This window comes from Aulostomus chinensis, chromosome 5 (genome assembly GCF_037954235.1).
Source record: "Aulostomus chinensis isolate RoL2024-O1b breed Wild chromosome 5, RoL_Achi_v1.0, whole genome shotgun sequence".
NCBI classification, from domain to species: Eukaryota; Metazoa; Chordata; class Actinopteri; order Syngnathiformes; family Aulostomidae; genus Aulostomus; species Aulostomus chinensis.
Genome location: NC_141324.1, coordinates 15,451,262 through 15,463,891, shown reverse-complemented (window position 1 = coordinate 15,463,891; position 12,630 = coordinate 15,451,262). Strand labels below are relative to the sequence as shown.

The window sequence follows — 12,630 nt, the reverse complement described above, 5'->3', positions numbered from 1 at the left end:
ATTATCCTGTGCTATTGTTTCATATTCTTCAGCATAAAGACAAACACACTGCGCTCTGGTCTGTGTAAAAATGTTGTGTGTGTGTCAAAGCTTGCACAGACTGGAGAGCACAGATGTGTTTTTTCTCATCAGCTTTCTCCAGTGTTAGATTATTACACTTCTGCCTCCACCGAGGAAGCTGGTTTTCAATGATTTCTGGGTTGTCAGCAGGTGAACACAAGAACCAGGCAGCTGATTTTCACCAAACTAGAGGAAGAGTGTAATATGGGCCGATCACATCCTGTTAAAGGTTGGTTCAGGTTGGCAACAGTGCCACCGAGTGGCAACAGCAACTTTACTCTTTTTTTCTTTGCTTACACTTTGATGTTTTTCCTCCTCGTGAGTGGACCTGATCCACCTCCGATCAGGGTCACTGTGACTAATGTGAGTTTCTGCTGAATGGTGCAACTGAAGAACAGCAAACCAGTCAGTAACTGAGACCCACATGTCAGATCCTTCCCAGCCTGGATACATCGACAAACAGACCTACAAACACCTCGTGGTTACAAGAAAGCTCGATGTAACAAACATGAGCATTACATCACAAAGGCAACGTAACAAATAATGCATTCTCTGGCTCCGCCTCTCTGAGTGCTGTTTAAAATGCAAGATAGAGGAGAAGCGCTCCTCGTTTCATAGAATGCGAAGCTGTACAGTGGCAACAGGATCTTTCTGTTTCCATTAGAGAGACAAATGGGTCGTGGCAGATACTGAAAGGGATGAACCCCCACCTCAGCTTCATTTAACTGTTAAATGAATTCCACTGCAGCGGATAGGAGCTAAATTAATAATGTCTCATAAAGGATGGACTCCACAGTCAAATTAATTCTAACACGTTTCAGCTCGTGTTGATTTGTGATGCACACGACGGATCTCGCCTGTAAGCATATTTGTTAGTTCTTTTGTCAGTCAGCGGAGAATACACACTGTGTTATCCAACAGTGCGTCATTTGGCGCCCGCTTCTGCGATGATACACTTTATGTGGCTCCGAGTCGACCAACCCATCTGGTTGGGTTGTGCTGGGCACCAAGGTAAACAAACACAGCTACAGGGAGAGGAGATTCGCTCTGTCTCAGTGTTGCAGTTGATGAAGATGTTGGAGGATTTACATGTATACAGACCAAAGGAGCAGATGCCATGAGTGTACATAGAACAAGTACAAAAAAAAGAAAGAGGAGACAGATGGAGAGGGGGTGAAGACAGAACAAGATGGAGGTTGTACAACTGAAGAGCGGACCTGCACCGTCTGTAAGACGGTCGGGAGGAATAGCTTTTTGAAGAAGAAACAAGGGCTGCAAAACCGAATCAGGAGTCACTGGTTTGTTTTAATGTCCCCCTGATACAGTCGGCACATAAAGCAGATGTTCTCAATGCAGTGAGGACACACACACGCGCACACACACACACGCACACATCTCTGACTGAAATCATTTAAAACCCTATGAAGAACCAGCTGCCAGCAACAGTTGATTCTTGTCATAGTTAAAAATCATAGTAGTTATTCATAAATGTTGCAAAAGAGCAAAGTCTCACTTTGAAGCTGAGTACAAAGTGAACCAAATTTTGAAAAAAAACTGCACGACATTTACCTGACATGAGCTCAGACCCTGACCCAGCAAAGAAATGCAGCTTAAATGATTTTAGCGCACACTCAGACGCACACAGCAGCTCCAGTGGCTGACACAGACTTTTAAAACTCAAGTACCGACTTTTATCACATAACATATTTTTGGTCTACGGGTTGCACAAAGTTGTACGAAGTTAAAAGCAAAAGTGCAGTGTAACTGTCAAACTACTCAAATCTAACTGATGAAATCTGTCTTGATCTTTATTTTAAACCTGAGATGTAAAATCATCTGATCGGTATTTCACTGTTGGACCGATTTTCAGATGCATTAGAGTCATTTGAAGAGAGTAGGCTAACCCGCATGGGGGGACACACTCGTCACAAAGAATGCAGTGATAACAGGTGTCTCCAAGGGAGAAAACTTGCCAGATTGTAACACACCCACAGATTCTAGTTCCTACCAACCGGTTTCAGCAAAAGGGCAAAAACCAAAGAAATTTAACATTTAAAAGACTGAGTTTGATGCACAATTAAAAATCCAGTTGGTGATCAAGGTTATGGCAACAGTTCCTGTTTCTTCTTCCTCTCCATACAGTTGATGGATGACTTTCAACTTGATGGTGAAGCTCTGAGCCATCACAGGTCCAGTTTTCATCAGACTTACGCCTTCACGAAGTCTGTGGAAATATCCTGGCCTGCACACAAGCAGCAGAAGAGGCCTGCAATTGTCAGACAGTTAAACTTTAACGAACAAATCTGGGTGTGCACACATAAAACATGGGTTAAGGGTTGAGTACTTAAAACATTCATGCCGACTCCACCTGCACACAGGAGGTACGGCTGGTCTGTCTTCAGATTTGCTAGAAACCCCGAATGGACGATGCCTGTGAGATCTGTGAGATACTAGAAAACAGCAGATATTAGCGTAGTAGCTGAATAATTTAGATTACAGCCTAAAGCACCCCATTTAAAAATAAAGTGTGTGTGTGTGTGTGTGTGTGTGTGTGTGTGTGTGTGTGTGTGTACTCATACAGTTTCACCCTCATTCATAATCCTGAGTGAGCACAGTTAAGCATCTTTTAATAATGCCTCAACTTGAGCACAAACACAATTACAAGCATCTTTAAACACAGTCACTCAGGAGTAAAACTCAGACGTTTAACTGGCCTTGACAGCCGGGCAGGTGATCATCGAGCTCATCGGCGAATATTCTATTAGTACATGCGGCGTTCAAGGCCATGCGATGAATTCCTCCAGTCAAATGAGCTGTTTTGTCTCCTCTCTGACAATGGTGTTCCGATCAGTTTCAACTCCCCCCCAAAAAAATCCAAGACTCACTATCTATCTCTACTGAGATATGTTTAGTTTTTGTTTCTGACTAAAAGAGAAGTCATATTTCAAACCAGCTGGTGCTCCAACATTAGTTTGCTCTACAGAAAGAGCATCAAGAAGAATTCATGGATTTAAACCATGGCCATTACCACGGTGTGTTACATAAATCCAGCAGCTCTCATCGACCCTTGCTTTATTCCTCCCTTAAAATATTTTGCTGGTGTCAGTTTTAATAAATCGAACCAAATGTCCTAAAAAAACAAACAGATGAGGTTCATCGTCTCCAGGCGTAGTTAGCCCTCGGCTAACCTGAGCGAGGACACACAATTTAAGCATGCAGCTTTTCCACACATTCCAAATGTTTTCATACCCGAAAAAATAAATTTTCATAATGAAACAAGTCATTTTGCAGAGTTTGTATGACGTTCAAAACAAGTTCCGCATTGCTCTACAGCAGTAATGATGCAGCACGCTGTGGTAGAGCAGCTACATCCAATTAGCCCTCTGCTAACTTGAATGTGCATAAGTACTATTCAGCTCCTCTAGACTTTCCCAATGTTATCAGGCCAAATGAGTGAAATTCTGACAATGAAACAATCATTTCACCAGGTTGGGTAATGCTTTAAACACGTTATCCACTGTTTTACAGCCTCAACATTAACGACACGGCAGGCTAGAGTCGAGCATGCTACCTCTGCTTAGCCTTTTGCTAATGTGAATGCAGATAAATAACTCAGTTGTGTGGCTCCACTAGACCTTCCAAATGCTACCTGACCACAAGGTCAAACATTTAATGTCAAAAGAGTATTTTCACTTGTGTCACGTGCTGCTGAAAGTAAAGTACCCACCACTTTATAGTCACAGGAGTAATGGCTTAACAGGCCACTTAGCTTTCAGCTAATGTGTAAGTGGATAAATGAATCGAATTCTAATTGTGAGGTTTTGTTTTGTTTTTTTACTCGAGAAACTATTCACCCATCATTTTACAGCCACAAACAATGTCTGAGGTACTGTTCTGCACCAGTAATAGTAATAATAAAGCGAGTCGCTTTTTCCCACATTTGTGGTGCTGCTGTGATTTGAGTTGTCCTCAACAATCATCCATGTACAATGCCAAAAAAAGTTCCCCTTAAAAATGAAGAGGTTCTCCTCCTGATGTTATAATTAACTTTTTAAATGTCAGAAATTATTTTCATTTGATTTGTGCTGCTTCCCATCAAGTCTTTGACAGAATCGATCAACACTGTCACTCATTTGTCTACTTTGGAATCTCCTCCCTCTGTGCGCATGTGAGTTTGTGTGTGCGCGCGCGCGTGCGTGTGCGTGTGTGTTCTCCATCCCTTGTGACTGCCTGCCATTTTGACAACTGTGACAGTCAAATCTGTCAACAACGGCAGAATAATGAGTCCTTACACAATATGCTGCCAGAGAACAGTGTCTCTCTACCAGACGGAGAGAAAAGAAGGGATGACCAAATGGTGCTCAGTAGTTTTGACAAGAGGATAAACACAGCAACCAGGGTCCATCATCAATACGGATGAATCAATGAATGAATCACAATGGGAGTACAAAACAGGTCTGATTACCTCCGCAATCCCACATGTCAATACCTCTTGAATCAACTCTTAAAACAGTGTCACCCCCCCCCCCCCCAACAAACAAAAAAAGAACCTTCATCTTGAATTACAGACTGGAAATGTTTTCGGAGAAAGACATAAAAATGTCTTTATAGCGTAATTAAAATATTATAATTAAAAATATTAAAATTATTATAATTATAGCGTGGGATTGTAACAGTTTTGGGAATATGGCTGATTTACGCTCCGCTCAGTTTCATCAGTGTTACACTGAATATTTTGTCTTCTGTTGCCTATTTTGAATTTATTCTCCGTCAGATGTCTTTGATTTGGCTTCTCAGTGTCAACAAAGGGCGCAGGGGGAGAGGAGGGACACGAAAGTGAAGCGAGTGATTGTGAGAAAATGGAACCAGCAACCTTACAGCTACTCCACATGGGTGTTACTGATTCCGAACCCCTAAAGATATTTTCCGATTTTTCTAGGGCAACACGAGAATGAGTCATGGCCCGGCTTTCACAATGTAGACCTGATTGCTGGTAATTGTGGTTAAGTAGAGAAGTGCTTAAAGGTAAAAGGTAACAGCACGGCTCCTCTCTCGCCACATGTTGGACGCAACAGTGTCTTTACTTTGACTGCTTTTTCTTTTACATAATGGATTAGGGGTTATTTTCGGTCTAAGAAACAAGGCAGAACAATAGCCTCAGTCTCTTGGAAGTGCATAATGAATTGAGGAAAAATATAAGTTGTGAGACAAATCATTTTGAGTTCCTACCAAAGCTGTAGTCAGTAATTTGATTTGGTAAGTGAATAAAGAATGTGTCCATACGGCGCATTAGCGTGAAAAATTTATTGCGTGCGGCAAATGTAAACACTCCCGAGTAAAATTCTCTACATTAAATGGATTTCTTTTCGACAGAGTATTTTTTTTAAATTTTTAATATTAAACAATTCTCGCATAATAGTAATTGAGTCACGGCTTATCTGGGGCGTTCCGCTTCTGCGTTTCTCATAAGGTGTCTGCACTTCCCTAGTATTGAATTTATTGTGTTAGAAGTGCCTCTACAGATAGAATTATAGGACAGCCACTCAGTTTGATTCCTCATTCGGAGTATTTATGAAATGCACAGCTTGTTCTTTTCTTTGTGTGTGTGTGTGTGTGTGTGTGTGTGTGTGTGTGTGTGTGTGTGTGTGTGTGTTTACGCGCATAACGTTCACATGGTTTTTGTTGTATGTGGTTGGTTTGTGTTTACGGACACAGAACTGCAAGAAAACATTCACCTGTAAAGCTGCATATTTTTGAATGTGTATTTACGATATAACTGGATGTATAAATTACGTTTTGTGAAAATATTTTCATGTGTGTGTTACATTAGAGGATGATGGTTTTCAGCTCTTGTTGGGTCATGTCTATTTGTATGTAAATTTGAGATGGTGACTCACAACACCATTTGCATGTCTTAGGAAGAGCTGAAACCTTGGTGACGAGGCGTTTTTATGTGCATTGTGCCTTTTTTATTTGCACCACGTTTTAATAAAATTGTATTGAAATTGCATCATGGCCTTTCAATTTGTTTCGTTTTTTTTTTATTTCCTTGATTTATTTCCATATTTTCGCTCTTACTGCGTTCTGGAGTCACAAAGAAGTATGACAGGATGGTTAAAATGAACAAAAAAAAACTTCTTTGTGGACTCAAGGCACCTACTTGTTTGTGTGTAAAAATACTTCTACGGTATTAATATAAGAATTAGGTTGAGTAATGTTTATATGAATACATTTCAGTTGTCTCCTTTAATGGTAACTGTGAAAGTCCAGCTGACCCCCAACATTGATTTAACGAACTAGAGACGTTGGACTCACTCTAAGCTTTTGCTGAAAATGAAAACTGCATCGACATCCAGAACCATCAGCCAAGGCCAGTGTTCTCACTCAAATCGACATTGGCATTAGATGTTGTACTGACATAGAATTTTGGCTACCTGACTCCACAACCTAACTGCAACCACGTATCAATATCACGACGGTGACGGCGGTGAGGTGTGACATCCACCTTACTATGAGCGTGAGGAGTCGACAGAGATCTGGGGGATAATGAGAAGAGAAACCTACACAAGGCTGACAAATCCTCATCAACAGTCTGGTCTTGATTGTTAGTGTTTCTGGCTCGCTGGCATGTTACATGCACTGACTCATTCACATTAAATTGGTTCATAGCTGAACGTGAATCACACAGATATTGTTTGTGACCTGGGAAGATGAGCCTCCACACGAGTTCTAACTGCCCAGAGCTGGCCCCGGCTATTCTGCTAATGGCTGTTCACATGAAAGTTCAAACGTCTTCACTGATGTCTCGGCCCAATCTGAGAGGCTCACGGTGGCATCAGTGCGGTGAGGGTGTTTGATGGAGGAGGACCCAAGGTGGTGAGACAATAACAAGACACTCTTAACACCACGGAGCCTGCGTTTATTTATACCGTTAACACTCCCACAAACTGCAGTTGGAGACTTAGCTAGCTGGATGCGGGTGCCAGAAAACTTGAATCAGAAAGCCATTGTTATGAGGATTATGTTTGAACCGATGCTCTGGTAACATTTCCTCTCTATAGGTTCATAATGATGAATGAAAAATATGGATTTCTTGCTGTTATGCCAATGGACTTGCAGTAATTGCTGACAACCACCCACATCTATCTCTGTGGACTAATGACTGAAACTCCTAATACAGACACGTGTTCATATACACTGTAGTGCCTGTTGGTTTTCACACCTGCCTGGATACATATAGAGTGGATCTATTAAGTGAAATATAAAGATGTTTAACTGTGATTGGAAGGGTGCCAGGCCCCTTTTCTCTCTGTTGCTAAAGCAACAAGGAAATGTCATGTCCATATACAGCCCACTGAGGTGAAACTGATTGGAAAAGAAAGAAAGATCACATTCCATTTGACCGCATCCACTGTTCTGCCCTGCGTCTCCACCTGTCAGAGAGCTCCATCTAACTGCACTGGTCCTCATGTCGTGTCAAATGTGAGCAGCTGCAGAAAAATAAGAACGTAGAATTCAAATACATTTGATTTGAGCTCTTCACCAAACTTTTATCAGTTTTATAAAGCGATGGATGATCTTTTCTTATTGTTCACTTTGATGAAGCTCCCTGCCAAACAATTAATCCCTCAATCAAATGTTATTTATAGCAATGCAAATATGTACCTCCTCAGTTGGTTATGCTGCATAGCCGCAGGAATTTGTAATTAGTCACGTCTCATGGTGGTTTATGTCTAACAGCTTCCGCAGTCCTCATTATAGTCAAACCTGTGCTGATGACAAGTCCTTGTAATATTGTTCTCATTAAATCGCAATCAGTTTTTGAAGGGAAAATTAGCTTTTGTGGTCACTAAAATGGACAGCTGATGTTCTGTGTAACCTCTGAATAATGAGGTGATCACGTCATTCATCACATGATAACACGGCAGCAGACACCCCATACATGTTTTAAAAAATCTGTAAAAAAAAAATAAATATATATATATATATTATAATCCAGCCATTGTCTACTGCTTATCTTGTTTGCTTATCCTGTTAAGGGTTGCAGGGGCCTGGTGCCTATCCCATCGTCTACAGGTGAGAGGTGGGGTTCACCCTGGACTCGTCTCATCCCCTCTTGATGTCTTTGGACTGTGGGAGGATGCTGGAGTACCAGAGAGAACCCACACAGGTACAGGTAGAACATGGAGACTCACACAGACAGATCCTGTGCCCGAGCCGGGGCACGAACCCGGAACCTTCTTACTGTTAATCACAACAGATCTATGAAGCGCTGGGATTACTGTTGACCAACTGAGGTGTCCCAAATCATCCATGACAGCCCCACAATGTCCTGATCCTTCAGCCTTTCTGGGTTGATCTCAGCACTCCTGGTGCCTTTGGAACTAACTCAAAGACCTCCACCAGGGTTATGGCTGAGGCTTCTCCAGGCTCATCCAACTTTGCTTCCTGCCTGGAAATGATGTCATTTTGGAGTTTCTAAGTGAGGTCTTTCAACCACTAAATGACGTCCTCAGTGAGGGTCACTGGTTCTCCTCCACTTCACCCACCTGAATGTCCTCCCACACCCAGGTTTTTACCCCTGTGGCCATCAAAGCTGCAGCCTTCAAAACCATAAGGCAACTGTCAACAGTTTTGGTGGACTCAGGAGCCAACCATACCCAACAGGCAGTACCAAATCCAGGGTACAACTCAAAACACCCAACTATACATTGCACATACCTGCAAATGTAAGTCAGGGATTTCATATCCTCAAGGAGACAACCCTCTTGAATAAGCACTGTCACATGGCTCTTAGCCAGGGACTCAACGCCTTTTACCCTAGCTGACACCAGAAAAAGACAGAATCACAAGACTCCTCCAGAGTCTGCAGCTGACAAATCTGCTCAAGGCCCTGGACTCTCATCAGTGAGCTCCAGCCTCATGTAAGTTCTCTGGTCATTCTTTTCTACACAATGTTTTAACACTCCAAATGTGGCTGTTCATCGGGGTAGCTGAAGCACTCTTTCCCTTTCAGCACATTGGGGCTGTCTGTGACCTGTAGTGTCAGCTGGACAGCGCAGGTTTTTGTAACTTAAGTACAGGAGTAAGGAACACATTCCACAGATTTCTTTTAAACACAACTTTAGTTGTTAGCCTCTCAAGTTATAACCTGTGCACTGTAGTGTACGTCCGGTGTTCATTTCCAAAAATTATAAATAAATGAAATGAAAAGGCAGATTCTGAAAACTAAAAGCTCCACTGATATCCTCCTGTAAAACACTACGCTAGTATGTCAGCAGGATATCTCAAAGATTTCAGAACATAGTTGCACAAACATCTGTGAACATATTTGCACCAGAAAAAAAGGCCCCTAAATCCCAGCGGCTTCATGTAAAACAACCAAGCCCTGTAGCAATCTTAGCAGCGAGTGCCCTCAAGTTTCTTCATTGCAACTGGCCCTAGGTCATTTTCATCTGGCTCCTCATCTGCGTTCTCACCCTTTCCTGTCTCACCCATTGGACTCTCATCTTCTGATAAATCAATGTCTGAATCTCACTCAGCAATTCTGTTAAGAATTCTCTCTTCCTCTGTCAAAGAGCTGTCAACTAATAAAATGTGAATATAAAATTAAGTACCAAGTCCTGACACGCAGTGCACATCTAATAAATTTGTTTTTCCAATGAAAATAAATAAGCTTACCTCTGAAAACTCACATAAATTACTCCTTAGATGTTTACTTACTAAAAACAATCAAAGTATAACAGTCAAAATGCATTTTAAATACGAATATCATGCTTACCTTTCCTCTTTCTGTAAAACATGTTGTTGTGATGGCAGCCATTTTGAAATGTTTGCCAAAGGCAAGTTACCATGGCAACACCCCCCACGTGATATCATTTTAAAGCTACGGATATCCTCTGTAATGCACAAGAGTCAATCGAGTGACATGTATAGTATGAGAGGGATTTACACAAACCAAATGTGCACTGGACAAAACCCCATTCCTGGGTCTCACCTCTTGTATACTTGACCGTGCAGTCTTCAACCAAGTTTCTGAGCCTCTGTAGAAGAACAACCTGACTGGCTCCTATCAATCTAGCTTCAGACGTGACCACTCCACCAAAACAGCACTCCTGGCAGTCACAGAATCACAGCGACTGGGTAGAGCTGCTGGTCAGTCCTCTGTCCTACTGCTGCTGGACCTTTCTGCAGTCTCTGATACTGTGAACCATCAAATTCTCCTCTCCACACTCTGAACTCTACATCTCAGGATCTGTCCTGTTGTGGTTCAAGTCCTACCTCACAGGTAGATCCAGAAGTGTCTAAATCACATGGCTTACTGACAGGGGTACCCCAGGGGTCAGTGCTTGGTCCCCTCCTCTTCTCCTAAAACACCACCTCATTCGATGCTATAATCTGCTCACATGGCTTCTCCTACCACTGCTATGCTGATGACACTCAGCTTTTCCTGTCTTTTCCACCTGGAGACACAACTGTCTCAGCTTGGATATCAGCGTGTCTGGCTGACATCTCCACATGAATGAAGGAACGCCACCTTCAACGAAATCTGTCCAAAACTGAGCTCATTTTCTTTCCAGCACGTCCCTCTGTTCAACCGATGAGTGTTCAGCTCGATTCAAATCAACTCCTGCCCTCAAACTCTGCCAGAAATCTGGGTGTCATGACTGACGACCAGCTGACCTTTACACGTGGCCTCAATTGCTCGGTCTTGTCAATATGCCCTCTATAACATCAGGAGGATCAGACCCCACCTGACACAACAAGACACACAGCTTCTGGTACAGGCCCTTGGCATTTCACGCATTGACCACTGCAACTCTCTCCAAGCAGGCCTCCCTGCATGTACATTTAAACCTCTGCAGATGATCCAGAATGCAGCAGCACATCTGGTCTTTAACTTGCCCAAAACTGCATGTCACCCCGCTGTTATGTGTCTCCACTGACTTCCGGTGGCAGCTTGAATCAAATACAAACCTCCTCTTTTGGCTTACAAAACAGTGACGAGAATGGCTCCTGCCTACCTGGAATCCCTCATCCAGGTCTATACTCCCTCTACACACTTGCTAAGCTCTGCCTGTTAGAGACGGCTGGTGCTCCCAGCCCAGCATGGCTCTAAATCTCTAGCCAGACTCCTCTCCTCTGTTGTTCCCAAATGGTGCAATGAACTACCCAACTCCATACGATCCACAGAGTCCCTTTCTACTTTTAAGAGACATTTGAAGACTAGTGGTTCAGGACACCTAGGCAGTTAAATCTGACCCTTCTCCGCTTTGTCCTCAGGGGTTAGTCCAAAGACATTAAGAGGGGACTAGGCTGATTGATACTCTAAATTGACCGTAGGTGTGACTTTGAGTGTGAATGGTTGTTTGTCTCTATGTGTTGGCCCTGGGATGGACTGGTGACCTGTCCAGGGTGAACCCTGCCTCTCGCCCGTAGCCGCTGGGATAGGCTCCACCCCCCCGTGACCCTTAATAGGAATAAGCGGAAGATAGTGGATGGATGGATGGATTAACAAAGAAAAAAGAGCCTAGTACTTCTTCTGACACTAAATGGCAGCACCTGTGGCCAATCAAACTTGAAGCACTTACTTTCTAAGGCTTTCCCTCTGGTCTAAATTCTTGCTTGTGTTGTATGTCACTTTGAACAAAAGCATCTGCCAAATGACACTGTAGAATTGTAGAATTTCCAGGAGACATGATCAGCTGCTCTATGTGTACTGTATTGATTGTTTTAATTACAGGCTCATTTAAAGAGATAAATTTGACCAATTATTTTAATGTGGAAAGAAATAACAGACAACAACACAGCTCTCAGATAGGATGCTGCACTTCAAGATGAAAATGCCCAGAGGGACAACTGTTGTTGAATTTTTTCACAATATTCCACACGACACACTAATGAGACATGGCAAAGTGACTGTGTACATAACTAGACTCATGCAACATCCTCACAGCATCATGACAATATCTACAGAGGCTACCTACACTACTTTTCATGTTTTTGTCTTATCAATATAGTGAAAACACCCTGAACACCTCTAAGCCACATAATCGTAAAGTCACAGACAGCGTGTGCTGAGAAGGCCTCATAGGCGTCTTTGACATTTACCAAGTTAAGTCCTGTAGAAACATATAGATAGGCCTTTTAAATTGAAATGGAGAGACAGGTGCAGAGAAGGATTACTGAGATTACCTTCCCTAACAACCTCCATGTGTCAGTATCTACTTATTAAAGTCAAATGTTGGCGAGCAGAAATTCAAAGAAGATAGAAAGACAAAAGGAGAAGGGGAGTAAAAGAGGGGAAAAATTGAAAACTATGGACAATATTAAGGTTAGCAAAAGAATGAATAAATGGACACAGGGCACAAATGGCTATTTTCAAGAGAGATGCTGAGATCCAACTTGCTGTGAGGCAGCAGGTGAGCACAGATCTCTTACACCCCTTTGTGATAGTGGTGATACACTCGCAGCTCTTTGATAACACATCCAGAGCAGAGCTGCCGTGCTGACAGCCAGCAACCCACCACACGACCTAATGGTCAAAAATGCTGCAAATGGCACTGTGCA

At 42.6% G+C, this 12,630-nt stretch overlaps 1 long non-coding RNA gene across 1 annotated transcript; it reads right to left on the bottom strand.

Annotated features, from left to right (window-relative positions):
• Positions 1–1,378: 1,378 nt before the first annotated feature.
• Positions 1,379–9,880, bottom strand: LOC147261418 (uncharacterized). Its single transcript, XR_015116103.1, has 3 exons — positions 9,842–9,880; positions 2,429–2,510; positions 1,379–2,326 (listed from the first exon to the last, which is right to left on the bottom strand). It is a non-coding gene; the product is annotated as an uncharacterized LOC147261418 (long non-coding RNA).
• Between the last annotated feature and the right edge of the window lie 2,750 nt (positions 9,881–12,630).